Below are 23,459 nucleotides of genomic sequence, written 5' to 3' on the forward strand. Positions count from 1 at the left end.
ATAAGATTCAGAAACAAGACTGATTCTCGACACACAGAATTAAGATTATGATTATTTAATTGTTTAGGGTAGCCATTACATTTCGTCAGTTTCAATCAAACCTCGTTAATAGAATATTTTTTTTAGATACTCGGATGCACCGCAACATATTTAATGGCATTTATACAACTGGAAATAAATGAAACATCAAATAAGTAAGAAGAGTTTGGCTATTATAGTATTAACTAACACATTATTTTCAAAAAGCACCTAAGTTTATGTGTGTGCACATTTAGGATAAGTTAAGAGGAAATTGCTTTGAATAAAGCATCATAAAATAAATGTACCAAACGGCAAAGGCTCACCTGATGTTAATTGGTACTCACATTGTCAGAAGGATCATAAGTGTGTTGCCAGCCTTAGTGGTGGTGAGTAAAGAACTGCCTTAAGAAACGCTCAGTTGTGGAAGAACGGAAGTTGAGGTGATACGGACTGTATTTTGTATACGACTTTCATGTCCGATGATGAAACTCAGCTGCAGGTTAACTTCGAATAACTTCTCTGAACACTCCCCATGATAAATACGGTAGAAAGTGCACAGAGATCCCACATCTCTACGCAACGCCAAGGGATAAAGCTCGGAAAGTGACTGGTCATCGACTATTCGAATTCGAATCGGTCATCGTTGAATACAGTCAAGTAAAAGGAGCTGGTACTGGGGTGTTCTCGCACTGACGTCAGAACAGTACTCCAAGTAGGGCCCAATTTGCGCTTTACAGAGTTGCAAGCGGTGGCTTGGTGAAGTACTAGTATGCCGATGGTAGCTGAGGCTTCAAGGAGAGTGTCATCGAAAAGAGGAGTAGTTTTTTAGCGAAAAACGCGCAAACTTGTGTTTTGGGGTTAAATTGGACTAGATTTAGTCTACTAATCTAGTCTAGTCGATGACGATCTTTATACGCCGATCAGCGATAAAGCTGGAAATCCAGTTGCATAATTTCTCGGGGTCCCCGAGAGTTGATCAGAGATCATCAGTTGGAAGCTTTGAGAGCAGTCCTCTGTGGCACACCCGATCGAAGGCTTCGCTATGTCCAAAATTACCGCCAGCTCCTCCCCTTAGACTCAATTGCTTCTGGCCACCTATGTGTAAGGTAAACATGGAAGTCACCAGCTGAGCGACCACGGCGAAAGCGGAACCACGCACTGATAATCGATAATCAGCTGATGTACCTCAAAAATATAAGATAAATACTTGTATTTCTTTTATTAGCATTAAATAAATTAAAATTATGACGCTACTTATCTATATATTAGTTACATGTTACAACTGTAGTTATATAGCAATTAATAGAAATATTTTGAAAACAAATAGACGTGAGAGTTTTCACATTTTTCTAAAATCATTTAAATTAATATTAATTTGTGTCAAACATTGACACGCCCCGGACTCCGGCTCATAGAATCCTTTATCTTGAATGTACAATATAAATTGTATAAATTACTGATATATATATATTTTTGTTATACCCTTATATATTCCGTTTGTAGAATAATATCAATTATTTCATTAAGTATTGTCTTTTGTTAAAATAGCTTTTACACATTAAGAAAAACACTTCTTCAACGGATTAAAGCTATGTATTATTATAACGGATTAAAGCTATATATTAGTCTTTCAATAATTTAAATAAAAATATGGTAATATTAAAAGCCTTTTTATAACTTATTTACTAAACCTTTTAAGTACACCTAAAATCCCTAAAAATAATCCTGTAAACAACTTTCATTTTTCTTCTGGATTTCTCGTAATCTTCACTACCTGAAACCAGATACATCAATATACACTAATCTAATAACTTTTGATTAACATCATACACTCTACTATTTTTAATCTAATTAATGCAACTCCAGAAGAAATAACCTTACCGTCTGCTGGATATTTGGGTAGTGGTCACAGGCTAAAAGGGTAGAAATAGGAACTTGGTACTCTTCTAACTGTTATGGGATTTTCTTAAGTTTTTCGCTTGTAACAAGTGGAAATAATTCCGTTAATTACAGTATAACTTACGCTTTATATACGATTATAAATTACGCTTATTAGTATAAATTAATTTAAATATAACCGTATAAAAAAATAAATATTTATCACTATACCAAATAAAGTAATATAAGTATCAAAACACTCACTTATTTATTAACTCAAATTCCGTAAAGCCTTAAAGATAGAAGCCGTAAAGATTTTAACTGTATCAAAATATTCCAAAATTACCATTCTATACCCCATATAAGATAGTATTGGGTTGGGCAATAAGAAAGAGAATGACTGATGCCGGCTTCCTGATTCACGGTAGGAAGTAATCGACACACATAGTCATAGTATTATGTCATGTCATTAAGCTACCTTTACAGAATGCGGCAACACATACAAAAAAATACATCCTTGCAGAAAAAACAACACAACATTTTTACAGTTTCAGAATTAACATTAAGTTGACCTTGTATAAGTTTACTCAACACACAATTTAAAATGGCTGTTAATCTATGCAGTTCATGAACTATGTTCATACATTGTGTCATGTGTGTTTTCGTGAAGTTAGTTTTCGCTGATGGTACGAAAAGTATTGGCGATCGATGTCGCCTACTAACGTAACCATCTGGCTCCCTTAAAAGATGGTAAGCAAAAATCTATCTATACTAATATTATAAAGTTTGTTTGTTTTTGTATGTATGTTTGTAATGTCTTCACACAAAAACTAATGGACTGGTTTCCAAAAAAAATGTCGTGTCGCCTTTACACGTCTTTTTTTACTTAAATTAAATAAACCTCCATAGCAGCAATGATAGTCATATTAATTACTTGTAAAATTCACAAGTCTACAAGTACAAACAGCAACCAAAATAGTAGGACGCTCTGATTGGCCCAAGCGTGATTCTAACTGATCCTGTCCTTGAATTTTGATTTATTATCTCACTAAGTTTAACAACGAATTTGACTGATATACTTTTAGAACTATTCGTTTAGCGTCATTATAAATCCAGGAAACCAACTTCATGAAGCACGTCTGGTCGTCGAAGTGGAATTACTCCACGGTAATCTTTATCTTAAGTAACTATCAATCATCGGTTGTATGATTTATTTCCTATGAACGAAAAACAACAATTAATTCCGGAAAGAATCTACTTATCTATTGCCAATTATGATCAGTGAACCTCGTAAAAACGTTTGCTTGTTAATAACCATGCTTTGTTGTGAGCTTAAAGTGAAAAACAAAGATACCTCATAATTTCCATCCCAATTAACATACTACGTCTGGCAACCAAATGTGTTCCGAGGATTCGTACAACATCTCAACACCGCCGTAGTCATCCGGGTCCTTGGTTAACTTGTAATCCTGCCATTTCTGAAAACATTGACATTTCTTTTATAAAAAAAATCGTTAATTGTTAAAAGAACCAACATTTCCTCTTGTTTTGGTTTTGAAAATTCATTTCAATATTTATTAATCCTATACCATTGATTACGACAAAAATGTACAGCATACTTATAATCATAAGTATATACAACACACATAAAAAACAAAAACGGTTTTCTCAAATGATTACATATTAATCTATTTTTTTTATGTTTACAACGATTACGATCAAATAACTATTTTTTTGGCAGATTGCTATGGCCGCCTCTCATCATCACCCCTTTCAAGGGATGGTTTACTGGGCTATAATAATTATTTTTGAAAGTGATTAACAATCCCAATACTACACAAGTATAAATTAGTATATTCAAGGTATTCACCGTTTGGTTGCCATGATTGATTCTTTAGTTTGACCTCCATAAGTTGAGATAGCTTCCAAGTCTCACAGTTAATATGTCACTGACATTGAACTGGGCGAATAAGCCTATTATAATTATAGAGAAGATCATCGTAAATCTGTTTCACATCAGGGCTTGATTCTAGGAGCTTTACACCTGTAAAATTAACAATAAAATGTTTAGGATAATATCAAAAAATCGATGTTAAATTCACATCCCTATACAAATATTTATTGAAGCAATTTGGTACGTCAAAATGGAAGTTCCTTATGAATTATTCTTCAATTTGAAATTCTTAGGTTATTATAAATTATGCGTACTTTGCCAAGTACATACTCAACAACAAAACGAATAGCCAATGACCAAGCCGTAGTTACTCTAAGTTTAGTAGAATATTTAGGCAGAGTGTTTCCGTATTCCAATTCAAGCTTATAATTAATTTTTTACTAGACTGTTAAAGGATTTGTAAGGATTTTTATGCAATTTACAACTTATTAAGAAAGAACCCCAGAAATAAAAAACTGAGAGCACAAAAAATAAACTTCATCTTCCAAAAATCAGGTTAGTGGATACACATTTATACTTATTATTTAAAGGTTAACGACCAGTCTTTGGTAGAAATCTACACTGTTGTGGGAATATATTGGATTGAAGGATTGTAAGGATAGGGATAAAACTTACCAAAGCGCATGCGTAATCAATAACTGTGTCCCACCCTTTCAGATTCGAAATATGAAATCTCTGATACTTACGTACGAATTCAATTCTTTCGCAGTTAAAACCACCTTCGGAAAGTATTGAGGATAATACCGTTTAAAATAAGTACTCATCAGTATTTTTATTTGATTTGTTTTGTATATTTAATGTTTATATTTCGTAGAAGCAAGATGGTTTCCACAATAGAAGAGTGGGGCTATTATGGCTTATTTAAATATATTGGCCGATTTTCCCGCTTGTTTGGTACATTTCCGTTTATAATGTCATCTGAACCAAAAGTCTCAACGTTTCAAAAGTACTATGGATTATTTACCATCCTACCATGCATAAGTATGTGATATTACTATAATTTTAAAATTATTAGTTAAATTATGTAAAATATTCATATTTTTTAAGGAAAAGGAGGCTCATCTGATATTAAGTGATACCTAGGTAACACTGAAAATGTTTAGAAAATGAAAAACGGCTTAATGTAGAAAGTTGCCAATACTTATATTGTTTTTCGAAGTAATCTCCGTTCCTCCCTACACATCGTCGCATTCGATGGAACCACTGAGAAAAACAGTGGGTCTCTTCTATGGCATTTTCGTTTTCACCGCATCTTCACGGCTCGTAAAGCGAATACCTCGAATTTTATCCTTAGTTCTTGGGAATACATGAAAGTCGTAGGGTCAGGTCAGAACGGCGTCGGGCGCTCGACCAGATAAGACGTGTTGCCGGTTGAGTGCTCCGAGCGAGTGGGCGTGATACAATATTCAGTTGAGTACGTTTATTAGTGAGTGGTTTAAAATGTCGTTATTTATTAATGAAGGCGAACTAGTTGAACAATATTGTTGCTTTCTTTGTGTTTAGCACATAATTGTTTAAAATGGAAGATTTTCAAATGAGTAATAGATCCCGAAACAAGTCTTGCCTACCTTCCGGGGAGATGAGATGTTCAGACACGGAAACAGAGGAGACACAATGGAGAAAAACTATCCAAGTTGCTACTGTAGGCTTGAGTAAGGTACGTGAAGCATTAAAAGCGACACCATGCATAGTGCCGGAATCAGAGGTACAGGAAGAATCGTCGGTGGAGGAAATAAAGGAATGGGTTTTTCACCTATCTGAAAGGATTGGCGTGATTGCTTTAAAATCGGGAAACACAAAACCAAAGTATGTAAAGGAAATAAAAGCGGCAGCGAGGGATATCAAACAATTAGCTGAATATCTTCCTCTACAAAATTAATCGGAAGACGTTATTCGCCTAAAGGCGAAGTATACTCGTGTAAAGATGCGCTTGGAAGAATCCAAGAAAGTGATAGAGGTACTTCAGAAGGAGCTTCTTGCCCGGTCTGATAATGGTGCCGAAGGGCTAACGGAAGTTTTAAAATCATTTGGGAAAGAAAAGCGAAATTATGCATTAAACTGAGGCACTTTTGAAGAAAAACTTCGCGAATATAGATAATAGGCTTTTACCTGAACAGTTAAAGTCAAAGTCGCACCAAACAGCAGTTAATCAATCGTTGGATCTAAAGACCCCACCGGAGGGAACTACACGCCCAGATTGTTGGGCTAGTGTTGTATCGAGGAAAAAAGGTAAAAGGATAGTGCAACATGAGGCGGTCCCGCCCAAGGAAGAGGCATTGCTCACTGTGCCCCGGTCAGCAGCAGTACTAGTGACATTAGAAAAGGAAGCTGAGGAAAACGGTGTTACGTATGCTGAAGTATTAACAAAGCGAGGAAGAGTGTAGCTTTACCTGAGTTAGGCATAAGTCACATAAACATCAGGCGGGCAGTAGCAGATGGGCGTCTTATTGAAATAGAAGGCGAGGCATATAAAGAAAAGGCAGATTTACTCGCCAGTAAATTAAAAGTTGCACTGTCTACAATGGCGAGAGTTAGTAGGCCAGAAAAAACGGTGTGTCTGAGGGTTAAAGGTCTTGACGACGCAGTTACTGCCGAAGATGTAATTGCTGCCTTGTCGAATAAGGCAAACTGCGCAGCAGAGTTGATAAGGTGTAAAGACATTGAAAGGGGTTACAGAACAAGAAGTTTGCTTGTACTATGCCCGGTTGCATTAGCAAAAAGAATTCTGGAAGGAGAGTGCATAATTGGATGGAGTTTGGTGGAGGTAGTTCTTTTAAAAGCGCCCCCACTGCGCTGCTATAAATGTTTGGAATTAGGGCACACACGGGCGTCTTGCTCATACCGTAGCAATCTGTGCTATAGGTGCGGAAAAGCTGGACACAAATCTGTCACATGTGACGAAGCACCACATTGCGTTTTATGTGCGAGCGAGAACATGCCGGCGAATCACGTGTTGGGTGCAAGAAATTGCAACCCTACTGTAAAGACTTGTAAGGCGATTGCAATGTAATGAAAGATGGTTGCTTTAGCAGCCAGTCACGGGGTCTCTTGGTAGAATGCTTACGCGACCCCAAGTTACCCCAACAGTGACCTGATTGGTGGGAGGGGTTTAGTGGGTAGGGCTTTTAGAGCGAGTCCCACACTCAGTGCGGAAATACATTCCCCTCATTAAAAAAAAAAGGGCGCCAGGTCAGGACTGTGTAGCGGATGACTCATTACCTCAACACCTGTCATAGTCAAATATTCAACAGTCCGTTTTTCGGAGTGCGCTGAAGCATTGTCGTGGTGAAGGAGGATCCTGCTTCGAAGGCGCTGCTGTCGATTTTTTCCAAGACAACAAGCAAATAGCGATTGACATACCAGTCTGCAGTAACTGTCCTTCTATCTTCTAGCACAACTGTCGTAAAATTACCTTTTCGACCAATCATCTTTTTTCCTTGACTTCTTCGTTTATTTACCTTAGTTGGCCGATCCTCGAAAGGAAACACCCACTGAGCTGATTGTCTTTTGGTTTCGGGTTCGTAGCAATATATCCAGATTTCAGCACCTGTGACGGTCAAATAAAGCATTTGAGTCATCGCCGTTGAACTTATCTAACATTTGGCGACACCAGTCCATGCGAAGGTGTTTCTAGTCGTCGGTTAAAGTATGAGGAATCCATCTGGTACATAGCTTCCTGACGCCTAAATATTCGTGATTCATAACATCATTGAGATTGCTACGTCCGCGCTTAAACTCGTTAAACCAATTGTAAATAGTGGCACGAGATGAGGCTTCATTAAAAAGTGCTAATCGCAGCCAACTATGATAAGCTTTGTTGTTGAGTAAGCCCACAATGAAAGTCATAATAAATCATTGACCGTAACTTTCTCGCGCTAGGTTACATTTTACTAAAGAGTTCTAAAATTGAAATTCAAAAAAGTTTTCATTAGCAATATTTCTAACTGGCCAGTTTTAATCATTTTCAGTGTTACCCACGTACCGTCACCCATGGATACTCTCAATGCCACAGGACTAGCGAGTGCATTACCAGCCTTTTAAGGTAATACATTTGATACGCCCATTTTTTTAAAGACCCTAAGTCAAAGTGGTTCGGAAATACTTAAATGGGTAAAAATACTGACGTACGTCGAGGTGTTACGGGTGGAATTTCGATTTCTGCTTTGACGTCTGATGATGAAACTCAGCTGCAGGTCTGAACACCTCCTCTGATGTAAATTCGGTAGAAAATGCATAGTGACCCTACGAGATGTAGGCAACACCAAGGTATCAAGCCGCTTGGAAAGGAATTTGTTGTCGACGATTCGAACCGCTCTTCGTTGAATTAAGTCCAGAGGAAAAAAGCTTGTACTGGGGAGATCCAGAAGTGAGAACGGTACTCCATGTGTGGATAAATTTACAAGGGCTGGAAGCTTCAAAAGAAGTGCCCTGTGCCACACCCGATCTAAGGTTTTCGCTATGTCCACAGTTACTGCATGGACTTCATGATGTACGTTTTTTCAGATGTCGTTTTCTTCTATTCACTATATACACAGATAAAGCACATTACAGAAAGCTCTTGCAATATATGGGCTGGAATAAACTTAATTTATACAGCATTAACGTTGTTGTATATAAATATGGCTGTTTTGACCGCACCAACCCGCATTTATTCCTGGATATCGTGTTTAAAGAATATTGAAAAGGTACTGTATATCTTCTGCACAAAACAACATTCCAAATTTTACGAAATTTGTACTAAAATATCATTTTTACAGATATTAATAAGAACTAAGGAATCAGATAAAAAGGAATTATTTAAATGTAAAGTGTTAACTGTCTACTTAATAACTATAGTAATTGCTTTATTCGCACATTCGGTAAAGTTGTGTATGGATTTGGATAAATGCACGTACTGTAAGTTTTTTAATTAGTTGACTAATACAAGGCCATATTTAGCGCAATGCGTACCTGATAAAATACGTTCAGACTGTTGCTGCGGATGGTATAATTAGTAGTGCCTAATGTTTTTGTGAATTAAGATAATTTTTTAGTCGTAATTTTATTTTATTCTAACGGGATACATCTCCAATACAAATAGAATAGAAATCAGAACATCGTTCAAGTATATGCACTTATACTGTAAGTATGGAGTATGCTCCATACTCGACAGAAACAACTAACTATGCAGTGGCTTCCGATTTTATTAAAATATTTTAAATTTCAAAAAACAGCACAATAAGTTATGCCACATTAACATACAAAATGTTACAATAGGAGAGATTACCATACTAGATCTCGTAATCACCACGGCAGTATCTACATTTCTATTAAAATTAGGCTTTTGTTTCAGTGTCCTTTTTGTACAAATTTATTATTTTATTCTGCTATAGTATGTGTGCAGTCAGTTACTCGTTTTTGTTCATAATACTAATATTTCGTGTACATACCGCTACGAATATAATGAATGAAGAACTAAAAAAGCTTATGCATGAAGGAGGTATGTTTAAATTATTGCAACCCGTGTACAATCTCAACTACCTCGTTGGCCCAGTGATTGACATGTCTGACTTGACATTGCTAAGTAACATATAAAAGTATAATGTAATAAAACGAATGAATGACGATAAAATGGCGCGGCCATAGATATTACAACCATTCATTGTCACTAGTCATTCAAGTCATTGTCTAAAGTAATTGCTTGCCATTTAGCAAAAAAATTAAACTCTTTGGTGACACTTCATACAACTGACTTTTAACCAGTATATAAATATTATAATATTGTGAGATGTAGTTTTTTAACTGTTTGTTAATTATAATTTTACGTACCAGCATAAACAACAGCATTTAAGAATACAATGAAAATACTGTTACTAAAATTTTCGTTAAAACGAAACTTATCTGAGACTGACAAAATAATGAATAAAAACTGTCAAATAAGACGACCACTTTAATTAGGCACTTATCAAAACAATAAGTCGTTTTGATAAGTGCCTAATTAAAGTGGTTTCCGATTTTGATTATTTTTTCAGACGTGGACAAAAGACTAATTTTGCGAAACAATTACATGATTGGGTCTAGGTTTGAAGGTAAAGTAAAAAATAAAAAATAAATAATATCATTAAAATATTAAATTAAATTATATATATCCTGACACTAAGGAAATTTTTGTCATATATTATAAATATTTATGAAGATTGATAATAAACTTATGTAAATAACCATTACCTTATGAAAACTTATTTTCTCTTTGGCTCTCAGTCCAAAAGTTCAGCCATGGAGATGCAGTTGAGAAAATTCGCAAACTTACTAATTCCTATACGATAATAACTGATGTTATTAAGATAGTGATGGAGACTGGGGAAATGGGCTCCTTTTTATACATTATGGGTAACCTTCTACGTTTTATGACTAGGGCCTATGACTATGTTTATTTGCATTATGCCGCCCATGACGAGAATTTTGGTAAGTAGATAAATCAAAAACGAAATCCTGTATTTGTGCTTAATTATTGTAGTTGTGTAGTAGTAGTATTGTGTAAATATGTCGTTCTTATGGACTATATTGGTTAGTATGTGGTGTTTGCTTTAGCCAACATTCAAACTTCATATTTGTTGGCTAAAAAATCAAGTCATGGAAAAAATTATTACAATTGTAATAATCTATAAATTAGATACACATTAGCCTCATTGTGTCAAAATATTTTTACGTTGTGATGATAAGAGACAGATGACTATTTCTTTTATTAGTTCAGTTAATTTCTTATGAATAAAAAAGTTAGGCTTCGTCGAGAGAAACTAAAATCTAAAAAGACGAAGATTTTTATATATGGTCCTACCAATATCTTGTTCATTTATAGACGGATATTCTGTGCTTACAAGCATCTTGGAGATATTCTGGTGTATCCAAATTGTTGGGAAATCATTTCTGTTTTGCGAGGGACCTCATCAAATTCAATGCCAGGTAAATCATACCGATGAACCATACCGGACGAAGATAATTTTGTGCCATCATGGTTTTTGTCATTGTAGAACATTGTGGATGTTAGTAGTATCACAAAATCATTAAACACTGATTACCAAAAAATTGTGGCACCCTTTAAGGTTTTGACCTCAAATTTCTATATTAAGCATGTAATAATAATAATCAGTGGCGCTACAACCCTTTTAGGTCTGGGCCTCAGATTTCCGTATCAATTTCATGACCATATGTCAATCTAAGTAGGCGATCAGCGTTCTATACCTGACACACGCCGTCAAGTTTTTGGGTCTAAGGCAACGCGGTTTCCTCACGATGTTTTCCTTCACCTTTTGAGCGAATGTTAAATGCGAACGTAGCAAGAAAGTCCATTGATGCACAGCCGGGAATCGAACCTACGAACTCAAGGATGTATGTCTCACGCTAAAGCCACTTTTCCAACACTGCACACTTATTAAGCATGTTACCTATATGCTTTATATGACTGATACACACCCTTATCTTTTTGCCTTAAAAACGGTTTCCTCGCGAACTTTTTACGAGCACGTATTACTAGCTCACATAGACAGAGTCATTGGTGCAAAGCTACGGTTCCAACCCACCAGATGAGAGAGGCTCGCTGAACCCCTTAGACCATTACTGCTAAAAACTCTATTTTACTTAAGAACAAAAGAACATTAGCAAACAAATAGTTTATAAACATTTAGTAAGACATATCTTCGAAACCAATATGTTTAAATTACACGTTTTCTTGTCACGTTTGTCTTTTTAATATAAATAAATAATATTTAAATTTATATTTTAGTTGCAAGAAACTCAAGACTTAATCGCCAGTCTGAAAAAGAAATATCACGAGGATAATATATCAAATGAGCTCCATTTATTTCTTCGTTTGACGATGCTCAGTCGATCCACTTTTTCGCCATTTAGCGTCTGTACTCTGAATAGGGCTTTAGTTGCTAAGGTAGGTCAATTTGGTTTAATACGATTATGTACGATTTGTGTAACAACGAAAGAAGTAACTTCCATTTATATAATTATTTTCCATTTTATTTTCTAAGTAAGTTAGTAGAACTAACACACCATATTGTAAGTAAGAATATATATTACTAGAAAATCTGGGCTCTCAGAAAATAGACAATTGCTTTAAATGATAACGGTATCTGATTGTAAACCTGACATACTTAGACCGCTAACTCACCGGGGTGCCTTGGCGACGTCGCTGGCTACGTATCCAAACAATTTGTACTGAAATGTATGTCAGATAACTCTGTTTGTCAATGTCGGCAATTTGGAAGTGCGCCATGACAAACGGTTCTCTTTGTGGAATCCGGATACTTGGCACGCTAACGTCGCCAAAAAATGTATACGAGCAAGCCTAGAGCGTCCACTCTCTATACGAAACATGAGAGAATTGACTGACAGGGCAGCTGTTGGCAAAGAAGCCACGGATAGCCAGATACGTAGCTGGCGACGTCGCAATGGCGTACTGGCCTTAAACAATATTTATGGGGGGGGTACTGTAAAATGATTCTTACAAATATCTTACATAGCATTAAATACTTTGCAAAATTTTAGTGAAAGCTTCAGATACCGGCAAACTTCTTGAGCACTATCCAAGGGAGTGGTCGTACACAGCGTGGGACACAAATGTCAAATGATTTACGTATCACGCGATCGACACGTCACTCTCCCGCCGCACGCCGAAGTGATACCTAAAACCGCTTCTGCGCAGGCAAGAACAATTGTTCAAGATGTTTACCGGTATCTATACTGGTTTACAATTGTTAAAGTTGTTTTCGTCAGTAAAGCCTCGGTAATTGATTTTGTTTAAGATAATCGGATGCGCCGCAACATATTTAATGGCATTCATACAACTGGAAAGAAATGAAATATAAGTAAGAAGAGTTTGACTATTATAGTATTAACTAAAATATTATTATCAAAAAGCACCGAAGTTTATGTGTGTGCACATTTAGAATAAGTTACACATTAACAGGATACGCTTTAAGTAAAAATTGTAATATTAATAAAAAATACATCGTATTCATATCTATGCTATATATATATATATATATAATTTTACTGTTAATCTTAACAGTAAAATTGTTTTAACTATAAAAAAGAAATATTTTAATGCTTTTATTATAGCAATAAGCACAAGTTTAAGCACTTTCCAGGTTTCTGAATGTTGTTCCTCTAGCCTTATGGGAGAATCCATGACCTGTCTTACAACTAAGCTGTAGCTTAAAACATCACTTTATTTAGAAGTTTCTCTATTATATTTAACATAAATATATGTATTAATAATAAGAATGAAAATGTAATAAATAGAAAATTATAACAAATTTGAAAAGTTTGTTCCCTGTGGCAGTATACCTTTAACGCTATCAGTATTTCCTCGTTGTATTATTCGATGAGCGAGGAAAGCTCTAAGGTCACCGGTACTATCTACCAGGCGCGAAATTAAATCTTTAAGTAGCGTCTGTACACTTGAACCCCACGGGTCAACAGTCTCCAAAGGGAATAAAATCAAAGCACCAACGCGGCTGCCCCAACATTTTTGCTTGTCCGAGACAGGTGAGACGGGGCAAACGTACACAACAACACAAGTAGCACCCCATACCAAAGCCCCTCCCATCTTCCAAGGCATCAACGACATCCCATCCGGCCGCTTGCAATCGATTCTAGCGATGCCTGTTGGCTCCAAAATGGCTGGAACATTGACGGAGGTAAGAGGATCATGATGTCGTGGCGAGAGAAACGACCTGGTATCGACAAACTGACTCTTTTGGCAATTGAGGTCATGGTGTTCAAGGCTACTTACTTTAAAGGCATAGGGGCACTTATAGGGAGTACAGACACTCCTAAGCGGAGGCTGATGGCAATGCGAAGTGATTCAGGGTCTAAAAGGGCAACACTGGCACTGGTGTTTGGCGAAAGATAAGCTATTAAGCCAATGACCAGCTTTCCTCACTGCCACTAGCCTTGCGTGTGCGATTGTAGTGTGACCTAATAACTTTTGGAATTCAGATTTACAACGGGGATCATCCTAGCACCTATGAAAGTTGACGCTTTCCTCGCATCTGCTTTATCCGTAATCTCGTAGTTTGTTGAATAAAATCTAAGTAAAAACCTACCAGACTGCTAGACTTGTGACTAGATGAGAGAGACGCTGCTACACCTAGTATCATGCGTACTCTTAATCCGCTAAAGTGAATAAGGAGCGATGCTTGATTCAAAGAAGATGTTTCAAAACGAACGTTTAAAATAGAATCCAAAGGAGTTTTAAAAAGTTTTAGTTTTGGATAATCCAAATCGTAATACAACAGAATTATTCCATTGAGAGCAAAAGCAAAGTCCACAAGTTCAGTTGGGAATAAAAAGATTGTCACAGACAGTGCTGAGTGTGCAGTAATTTCCAGAAGACAAGAATCTTTAAATTTCGGTACTGTATTCTTCAAAAGCTTCTTTGAAAAGCGGTGCCTTAAAGAGGTACAGTGATTTTTTTTTTATTTTAATGTTTGGGTCTATGCTATATATATTGAATTAAAATCTGTTATAATCTTAGATAGATATGAAAGTACAACATCTGCTTTACTTACTAGAGTACCATCATCAAGATACCAGAAATTTGACTTTAAATTTTGAATGAAAGAATTTAGTGTGAGACTAAAAATAGCGAAGAAGATCTGCTTGTTATTAACCAACTTCTGAACTTCTTCGTAACTCTTGTACGTTACTATTGATGGCTCTGACTAACACTGTAAAAGATATTTATATATTTCTGGAATGTTTTCAGAAGTCAGAAGAATAATATATATATATATATATTAATAATAATTATTATTCGTTAAAGTACAGTAACAACTGTATATAATATATCAATGAAATAGCAATACTTAGAAAGCAAATAGAAATGACAGTATTTACATTTTTTAAAAGTTACTTGCTTTTAATCAAAATTCTTTTGTGTCACACCACATTTATAAATCCTTTATATTTGATGTACAAAGAACTACTTAGTTTTAATAAGCTCCCGCGTTTGTAAAATAATTTAATTTAGTAATTTTAACAAATAAAAGCAAAAATATATGACCTATGTAACTCTCTGTATCAATTATTAGTACCTATAATCAAAATAAAAATATGGTAAAATTAAAAAGCCTTTTTCTTAAACTTCTTTACTAAACCTATTCAGTACACGTAAAATCCCTATAAATAAATCCTGTAAAATGTATTATCTTTTATTTTTCTTCACTTGAACGTATTTTATACTTCGCGTGTGATATCCCTCGTAATCTTCACTACCTAAAACCAGATATTGTTACATAAATATACACTCATATAATAACATCATATACTGTACTATTTTTAATCTAATTAATGAAATTCCAGAAGAAACCTTACCGTCTGCTGGATATTTGGGTAATGGCCACAGGCTAAAAGGGTAGAAATAGGCACTTGGTACTCTTCTAACGATTATGAGTTTTTCTTGAGTTTTTCGCTCTGTAACAAGTGGAAATAATTCCGTTAATTACAGTATAACTTTAGTAAAAAATATTTTTTATTGCCATCCCAAATAAAGTACTAAAAGTATCAAAACGCTCAGTTAATAACTCATATTCCGTAAAGACCTTACGCAATAAACAGTATTAAAATATTCCAAAATTACCATAACTATATAGGATAGGGTTAAGTTGTGCAATAAGGAAGGGATTGACCGATGCCGGCTTCCTGGTTCAAGGTAGGAAGTCATCGACACACAATGTCATTGCTATTATGTCATCTGTATAGCTGACAATATAGGTACATCGAAGAATAACCGGGGAGGAAATTATTTTATATCGGATCTCGGACACGTAATATATAATTGGAATAAATAGATTTCAAAGATATTGTATCGAATGCACAAATTTAAATGAAGATTTATTTTTTATAGAACAGGGGGCAAACGGAAGAGGCTCTCCTGATGTTAAGTGATACCATCGCCCATAGACACTCTCAATGCCAGAGGACTCGCGAGTGTGTTGCCGGGCTTTTAAGAATTGGTACGCTCTTTTCTTTAAGAAGTCGAATTGAAACGCATCTTCATTTCGATTTTTTATATATTTCTATTTTATATTACAAATTCAACTTATATTATGTATAGTAGGTCTGATTGAATAAATAGAGAGATTGAGATACATATATTAAACAACATGCCTTAACGTCTAGTAGTCAGGATTCACCGGGAAGGTGTACTAAAATAAAATATTTATTTATATTTCACTTTTCTCAACTTCTGCTATTAAATAAATTTCCACAGCAGTACTGACAGTCAAGTCAATTAAAATCTTTTAAAATACACAAGTAGATATCCACCAAATCATCATCTACCTTTTTCTAATTTTAACTGGGATCCTGCGATGTATATGACAAAATAGACCATAAATATGTCACCTGTCAACATAAATCGTGAATTACAAATTAATTTGTTGACAATTGCTCTATCACCGACACTTCCCGGTTTAACGTAGGTGTGCAACCACTTAACAGCACAAACCTACAACGTAATAGTCACAATTGTTATTTCTTAGTACCTGCCATTGACTCGTAGTAGTTACCAGAATAATACATAGGGAGTTCCTGCTTATGCTATGCTTTTTATGCCTCATAGCCTCGCCTCATCTACCCATCTGCTTCCTAGTTACAGAGGATGGTACGTTGTACGATCATTCATTTTTTTTGTAAAGAATCTCGCTGTTGGTCTTTAGGGCCTTTACAGCTCTGCTCCGGCTGTTTTGGCAAACGTAGCTCGGCCTTAATGGGCGTGTTTCCCGCAACTAACGTAAGGGCGTCTCTTGTGAGACTCGAACACGTCGGCCCAACTCGGCTTGGGCCGACGTGGGGTAGTCAATCGCCCGAAGGGCAGGATCACTGGAGTAAGCGAAGTACGCAGTCTAGGTCCTTTTTGGCTATTATTATTTGCCGCGCGGGCGGCTTTTAATTTGTCGTTTGCTACGGTGATTAGATTATCGGGATCCGTTAGTAAGTGTCAGGGCCTTCGAGCCTTTCTCGTCGGTCTAGTAATTGATGCTTTTACGCACCAACGGGCTGGGATGGTGTTTACCCCTGTCGAAGTAGCGTGTGAACGCACACTTCATGCATTGGGATATGTTAGGACAATCATTGATCAGCATTGTGGTATCCTTAAATCTTTAGCGATTATTCGTTGTGAATACACCATTCTTCGATTTAAAATCGCGGAGTATATGTAGCGGTCCAAAGGGTTTTTTTTTGAAAATGTTAGTTATTAATTTCAATTAAAAGCACTATTGGCCTAGTGGCTTCAGCGTGCGATTCTCATCCCTGAGGTAGTAGGCTCGATCCCACCACCACCATGGCTGTGCACCACTGCAGTTTCAGTCTATGTGCGCATTTAACATTCGCCCAAGACCCAAAACGATGCCGGCGCGCGTCACGCCAGGAGGTTGATAACCTACTTACCTACTAGATTGACAAATGATCATGAAACAGATCCAGAAATCTGAGGCCTGCACCTCAAAAGGTGTTTTATTTATGTAATAGGAGGCAAACGAGCAGGAGGCTCACCTGATGTTAAGTGATACCGCCGCCCATGGACACTCATATTGCCAGAAGGCTCGCAAGTGCGTAAGTCTTTTATTATTTTTGATCTTATACGATATAACTTTTTGCATTCTCAGACACCAAGGCGCCTTTCTAAACATACATATATTGCAATATTAATATACTAAGAACAATTAATTCAAACTTGTAATTTATGATTAAAATATCTGTGTCCTATACCTAAAAAAGGTTGCAATGCCAGTGATTTATTTATTTATTACAGTAAGGTCAAAACGGCTCAGTCAAATCGTTTGACAAATCGAACGTGAAAATCATGTACAGAGTAATATTATGTGTTGTAATAACAAAAACGTATGAGCTTAATTTTAAACAACCTTCCGGTTTTTGTAAATAAAATTGCTTTAAAACTATTTGTGTTTGTACCAGCCAAATCTGTATATTTGAGATCTCTGCAAGCGTTTCTTGCTTTTCGAAACACCGCGACTACAGACTTCGAGTTGGTACCCAGAATTCGTTAGTTTAATATCTTTAATTATCTTTGGTTCAAAGATACTTCATTTTCTCAAAGAATTACATTCACTTATCTTGCTTAAGTGCTACTCATATTATAATATTATACAATTCAAAGTGTATTTTTACAATTTTTTTTATTGGCCCTAATTTTACATTACAGGTTCATTTGAGGTGGGCAGTGCGTCAGGAAGTTCCTTTTTAGGACGCGGTAGCCACGATGTGATTTGTATTATGTAATAAGCGACCACTGACCTGCATATCTCTTTTTTGGGGATAGGACACAAATATTTTAATAATATATTACAAGTTTGATTTCATTTTTCTTATTATATTAATATTGCAATATATGTATGTTTAGAAACGCGCCTTAGGGTCTGAGAATGTAAAAAGTTATATCGTAAAATATCAAAAATAATTAAAAGCCGACAACGCACTCACGAGCTCTCTAGCATTGTCCATGGGCGGTGGTATCACTTATATATATATACTTATATATATAATAATAATAATAATAAGCCTTTATTCCATATCTTTGACATACATTTGATTGAAATAAAAAGAAAAATTATAGTTTTACTAAGATGCGGCCCCTGTCCGGGAGAAGGCCTCCTCCAACTTTTTCCACGCTACTTTATTTTTTGCCATCGTCATCCAATTTCTGCCAGCTACCCTCTCGATCTCGTCCTTTCTTCCTGTTTCCTTTCGGACCCGTCCATTCTGTTACTTTTCTAGACCATCTGTCATCTGTACAACGGGCTACGTGGCCTGCCCATCTCCATTTAAGTTTAAGGGCATATTGCTCAGCATCAATAATATTGGTTTTTCTGCGAATATTTTCACTTCTATGTTTAATTCCGAGAATACTCTTTTCTATCGCACGTTGGCAAGAACGTATTTTGGCTTTTGTTTTGTTTTTGAAAATCCAAGTTTGTGCTCCATATGTAAGGCAAGGCAGCAGGCAAGAATCCACTTCCTTTTTCTTTAACTTAATTGGGAGCTTACCTTTGAGGATTTCTTTTAAGCTCCAAAACTTCTTCCAAGTTGTGGTGACGCGGCGCTCCAGTTCTTTGTCATGTCTTTGTTTCTTAAATGAAACTTGTTTACCAAGATAAGTATAGCTGTCTACATACTCGATGTCTATTCCGTTAAGCATAATCGGGTAAATGTTGTTATTTGTTTCAACTTTTGTTTTCGAAGTATTTATTTGTAGTCCTATTTTTTTGCTGGCAATATTTAGGTCTTCTATCTTTTCTTGTAATTGATTTGGCGTTCCTGAAAACAAAACTATATCGTCTGCAAAACGTAGGTTGCTCAAATATCTCGAGTCTATTTGTATTCCTTTCCTTTCCCATCGCAGTTCTTTCATAATATTTTGAAGGATGGCTATGAATATCTTGGGTGATAAAAGATCTCCTTGTTTCACTCCTCTTCTGATACGAAATTTTGGTCCAAGTCTGTCTAATTTTACTTTACTGGTACTCTTCTTATATATGTCTTTAATAATGTTGATGTATATGGCTGGTATGCCTTGATATGAAAGCGCCTGCCAAATACTTTCATGTGAGATACAGTCAAATGCTTTAGTATAATCGATGAATGCTAGATATAGGGGCTGGTTAAACTCTTGATGCTTTTCTACTATAAGATCTACCGTATGTATATGATCAGTCATTGAATATCCTGCTAGAAATCCAGCTTACTCTAAAGGTTTGTACTTTTCTATAAATATAGCAAAAAAAATTTCTAGACATATTGCGAACAGTTTGTACAAATTTGGTAGAAGACTGATAGGGTGGTAATTGCCAATGTCTGAAGGGTCACCTTTTTTATACAACAGAACTATATGGGATTCACCCCAAATTTTGGGAATTTCTTGCTTTTCCAATATCTTGTTGAATAATGTGGTTATCAAGCTTATAAGCTATAAACTTATATATATAAAGAAAATTAAAAACATTTATCCAACTAAGAATTATATCCCGTTTCAGTAATTAGACTATACACATGTTGTCGAAGCATAATCAAACATATATATCAAAAATAAAGCCTTTTTTTCTATATCCTTAATTTCCATGTCGTTAAGTTGTTAGTATTTAGTTATTGCTAAATGTTAGAAGTTGTAGAAGATGTTGCCCGTGGATATGCCTCATGGGTAAAGCCCTGTTTTCGTTTATGTTTATGGTTTATTTATTTTTATTGATATATATATATATATATATATATATATATATCAATAAAAAAATAAATAAAATATATAACCTATATATATATATATATATATATATATATATATATATATATATATATATATATATATATATATAGGTTATATACAGATCATCATACAGGTACAAAGTCTTTTGAAACAGTTACTGCTGGCTGGTCAATCGTAGTACACATCTCAAAGAAACAGAACATATAAATAACAGGACAATATCCCTATTATTGTCTTTTTATTTGTTTTGTTTCAATTTGCTGGGAAATTTATATGTCCTTACTAATTTAACAATAACTTCGAACCTTCTCCGAACTTTAGATCCTACTCAACCCTCAATAGCAATATTTTATATATTTTCTTTATTTTCTGTCTGGAGGTTAATACAATGAAGTGGTAATAAGACTGATTGGAAGCATTTGTGTTGTTGAAAGAACTTTATTTCTCATTACTAAAAAAAAGAATTTTTATTAACTTGATGTCACTCCTTTATAGAGTCATAACAACCTTATTTCTTTATATGATAAGAGTACCTTAGGGTATAATTAGGCTTATTAATACTCCATACTACTATACTGATTTAAATAATAGACAATTTTAGTTTTACTCTATTTTAACCACTCGCGTACAACAATAGAATATAAGCGAAATAATCAAATGTTAATTGCTATGTAACGAATGAATGCAATGTCGAGTCGAGATGAGTGCCTACGTTTGGCTATACTCTCGGGGCGTAACTCCGACGTGTAATCGCCACGCTTATAAAACTAAGAAAACCTGAGTGAGCAAAATGAACAGTCTTGGTTCGTACATCATCTATATTATATATATACAGAGTGGTGAATTTTGGGTAGAAGAAAAGGCGTTTGTGACAGAATCAATATATCTTTAAAAAAAACATATAGTCTGAATCGACGATCATCAATTTTTTGTAGTTGTGTCAATTCCGGGATTAGCCCCGGAATACTTGATTGATACAACCTTTAAGACTCAAACATATTATTAATTTAAAAGGTATAACGGCATTAATCAAAATAACGGCAAACAATCAATTGCGTTGAATAAATAGGGTGAGATCCAGTCGTCACTTAGCATAAGTGCATTAGGTTTATAGGTCAGCTGATCCGATCAAAGATGCCGCAACGAATCGGCTGTCACTGAACAATTACTTTTTGTCGACTATACGATAGTATTTATAGTAGGTACTTAAATAATTTAATCTTGTTACTTCGTACTTTTGATTTCAATATGTTATATCAAGATTGTGCATCTTACATTGTTATTTATTATTGTTTTGTACAATAATTTTTACATCGATATTTGATGTGTGTGTATGACATACAATGCAATGAGTAAACAATACGGCTTTACCTGAGATACATCGTAATTGTAATATATTTTAAATATAAAACTGTTAAAGCAGATACTTTAACCGATTTAAACGCGTTCAACTAATGATTTTAAACTTAAACTTAAAACCAACTTATTTATTAAACTCAATAAATTTGATAAATATTTTTAAACTAACCTTTAGCCTCCATTTTCCTAGATGGCGCTAAAGCAGGGTCACTGAGAACATTGATAAGTAGCGTGGCTATGCACAAAATAACTAAAAACGCGTGCGCCATTCGTACAATTTGAAATACAACTGCAGAGTACAGACCTATGCCCTCTTGATACTTAAATCTTAATAATTTCCTAGTACAGTCGCTTTGTAAACTACCTACCGTACACGGAGTCTCTTGAAATTATTATCTGTAATGGTAGATTAATAAGCTATATTTAAATTTAATTATCAAAATTCTTTGCGTTCTCTACATGCAAAACTTTACAGCAGGTATGGAATAAAGCATAAAAGTTTTTTTTTAATGTACATACTTTCCGTAATAGATGAGGTAGGTAGGTAACACGTGTTTCTTTCAGTTAGGTAGTAAAAGATCAGCCTTTTACTCGACCTAAAATAATCCAAGCAAATCCAGTTTTTTTAATGTAACGGGCATGTGGCTCACTTGATGTTAAGTGATACCGCCGCCCATGCACACATTGCCAGAAGGCTCGCACATGCGTTGCCAGCCTTTTAAGAATTGGTACACTATTTTCTTGAAGGACCCAGTTCCGGGTTTTAACATGCGTGTTAGTCAATAAGCCACGGTAACGGTAATGAAATTGAATTCATTACAAATACGTACGTTACCTAATAACCTCCTCTTTCAGGTTTTTAGTTGGTTAAAAATGTATTTAGGTTTATTATTAAGTTTGTACTGACTAATATATATATACAAAAATGACATAAACTTTTCAAGATATCTATGTTAATTTGGTTTATAATAAATAAATAAAAATGACTAAAGAGTATTACCGACATAAGAAATTATTTTGACAATGTCAAACCCACAATTAAATATCCAATCTTAATAAATTATACCAGTTTAATATAGTAAAATTCTCCAAGTGATGACATTTTGATGATGAAATTGCAAAAATCTAAATTTACCAAAGACAAGGGAAATGCCTACTTAAAATCAAATTTAGGCAAACTGCTCGATGAAAATTGCAAGCTACGAGCACAGCTCCTAGAAGCCACCGAAAAAAAGCACCAAGAAATGACAAGAGCCATTGAGCTATCAGAAAAAAATATCGTACTAAAACAACATATCCAAGAACTTAAATGGGAAATTGGTGAAGGCATAAAATGAATTACGAAAGTCGAATTAAGTCTCTACAAAAGGAGAACAACTCTTTGCGGAGCCAAATATCGTTGGAAAAGAGGAAACGAATAGAAGCGTGTAGAAATGCAGAAAGGCTCGCCGAGCAAAACTATTATTTAGAAAATTATATACATAAACTTACTTGTGAACGTCGTGCACGTATACAAAATACATTTTATAATACTGACTGAATAAATCAGATTCAGCTAAAATTCTTAAAGAATTATGTTCATTCATTGAGTCATAGACACAAGTCTTACACAGATTTCTCCTGCTAACAAAGAACATGCGCGAATCTTAGCAAAGTTTCACGAATTGTCACAATGTCTTTAATTTTAAATTAATTGTATGAATAATTGAAACTCATTGTGCTGCCTCTTGTGTGCTGCAAGAGTGCAACTCTTCTGCACAATGGCAGTGCATATTTAAATTCTTGCGAGTTCATTCATGGAAGTTTATTTATCTATAAAAGTTATCTTTCTTAGACTTTTGATAATTACTTATAATGTTCAATGATTATGTATGATTCAATATACGGTAAGATAAAGCATTTATGCGTTAGTGTCAGTTGTTAAATGTACTCAATAGTAGTTTTTTGAAAAAAAGTTCGAGTTTAATGGGA

The 23,459-nt window shown here is 35.1% G+C and overlaps 2 long non-coding RNA genes across 2 annotated transcripts; both read right to left on the reverse strand.

Annotated features, from left to right (window-relative positions):
- Window positions 1-1,591: 1,591 nt before the first annotated feature.
- On the reverse strand, window positions 1,592-3,933 carry LOC123706640. The gene is made up of 3 exons (XR_006753415.1): window positions 3,770-3,933; window positions 3,254-3,377; window positions 1,592-1,795 (listed from the first exon to the last, which is right to left on the reverse strand). It is a non-coding gene; the product is annotated as an uncharacterized LOC123706640 (long non-coding RNA).
- Window positions 3,934-15,055: 11,122 nt separating this feature from the next.
- On the reverse strand, window positions 15,056-21,747 carry LOC123706641. Its single transcript, XR_006753416.1, has 3 exons — window positions 21,658-21,747; window positions 15,221-15,319; window positions 15,056-15,121 (listed from the first exon to the last, which is right to left on the reverse strand). It is a non-coding gene; the product is annotated as an uncharacterized LOC123706641 (long non-coding RNA).
- Between the last annotated feature and the right edge of the window lie 1,712 nt (window positions 21,748-23,459).

Source organism: Pieris brassicae, chromosome 3 (assembly GCF_905147105.1).
Source record: "Pieris brassicae chromosome 3, ilPieBrab1.1, whole genome shotgun sequence".
In the NCBI taxonomy this organism is placed as follows: domain Eukaryota; kingdom Metazoa; phylum Arthropoda; class Insecta; order Lepidoptera; family Pieridae; genus Pieris; species Pieris brassicae.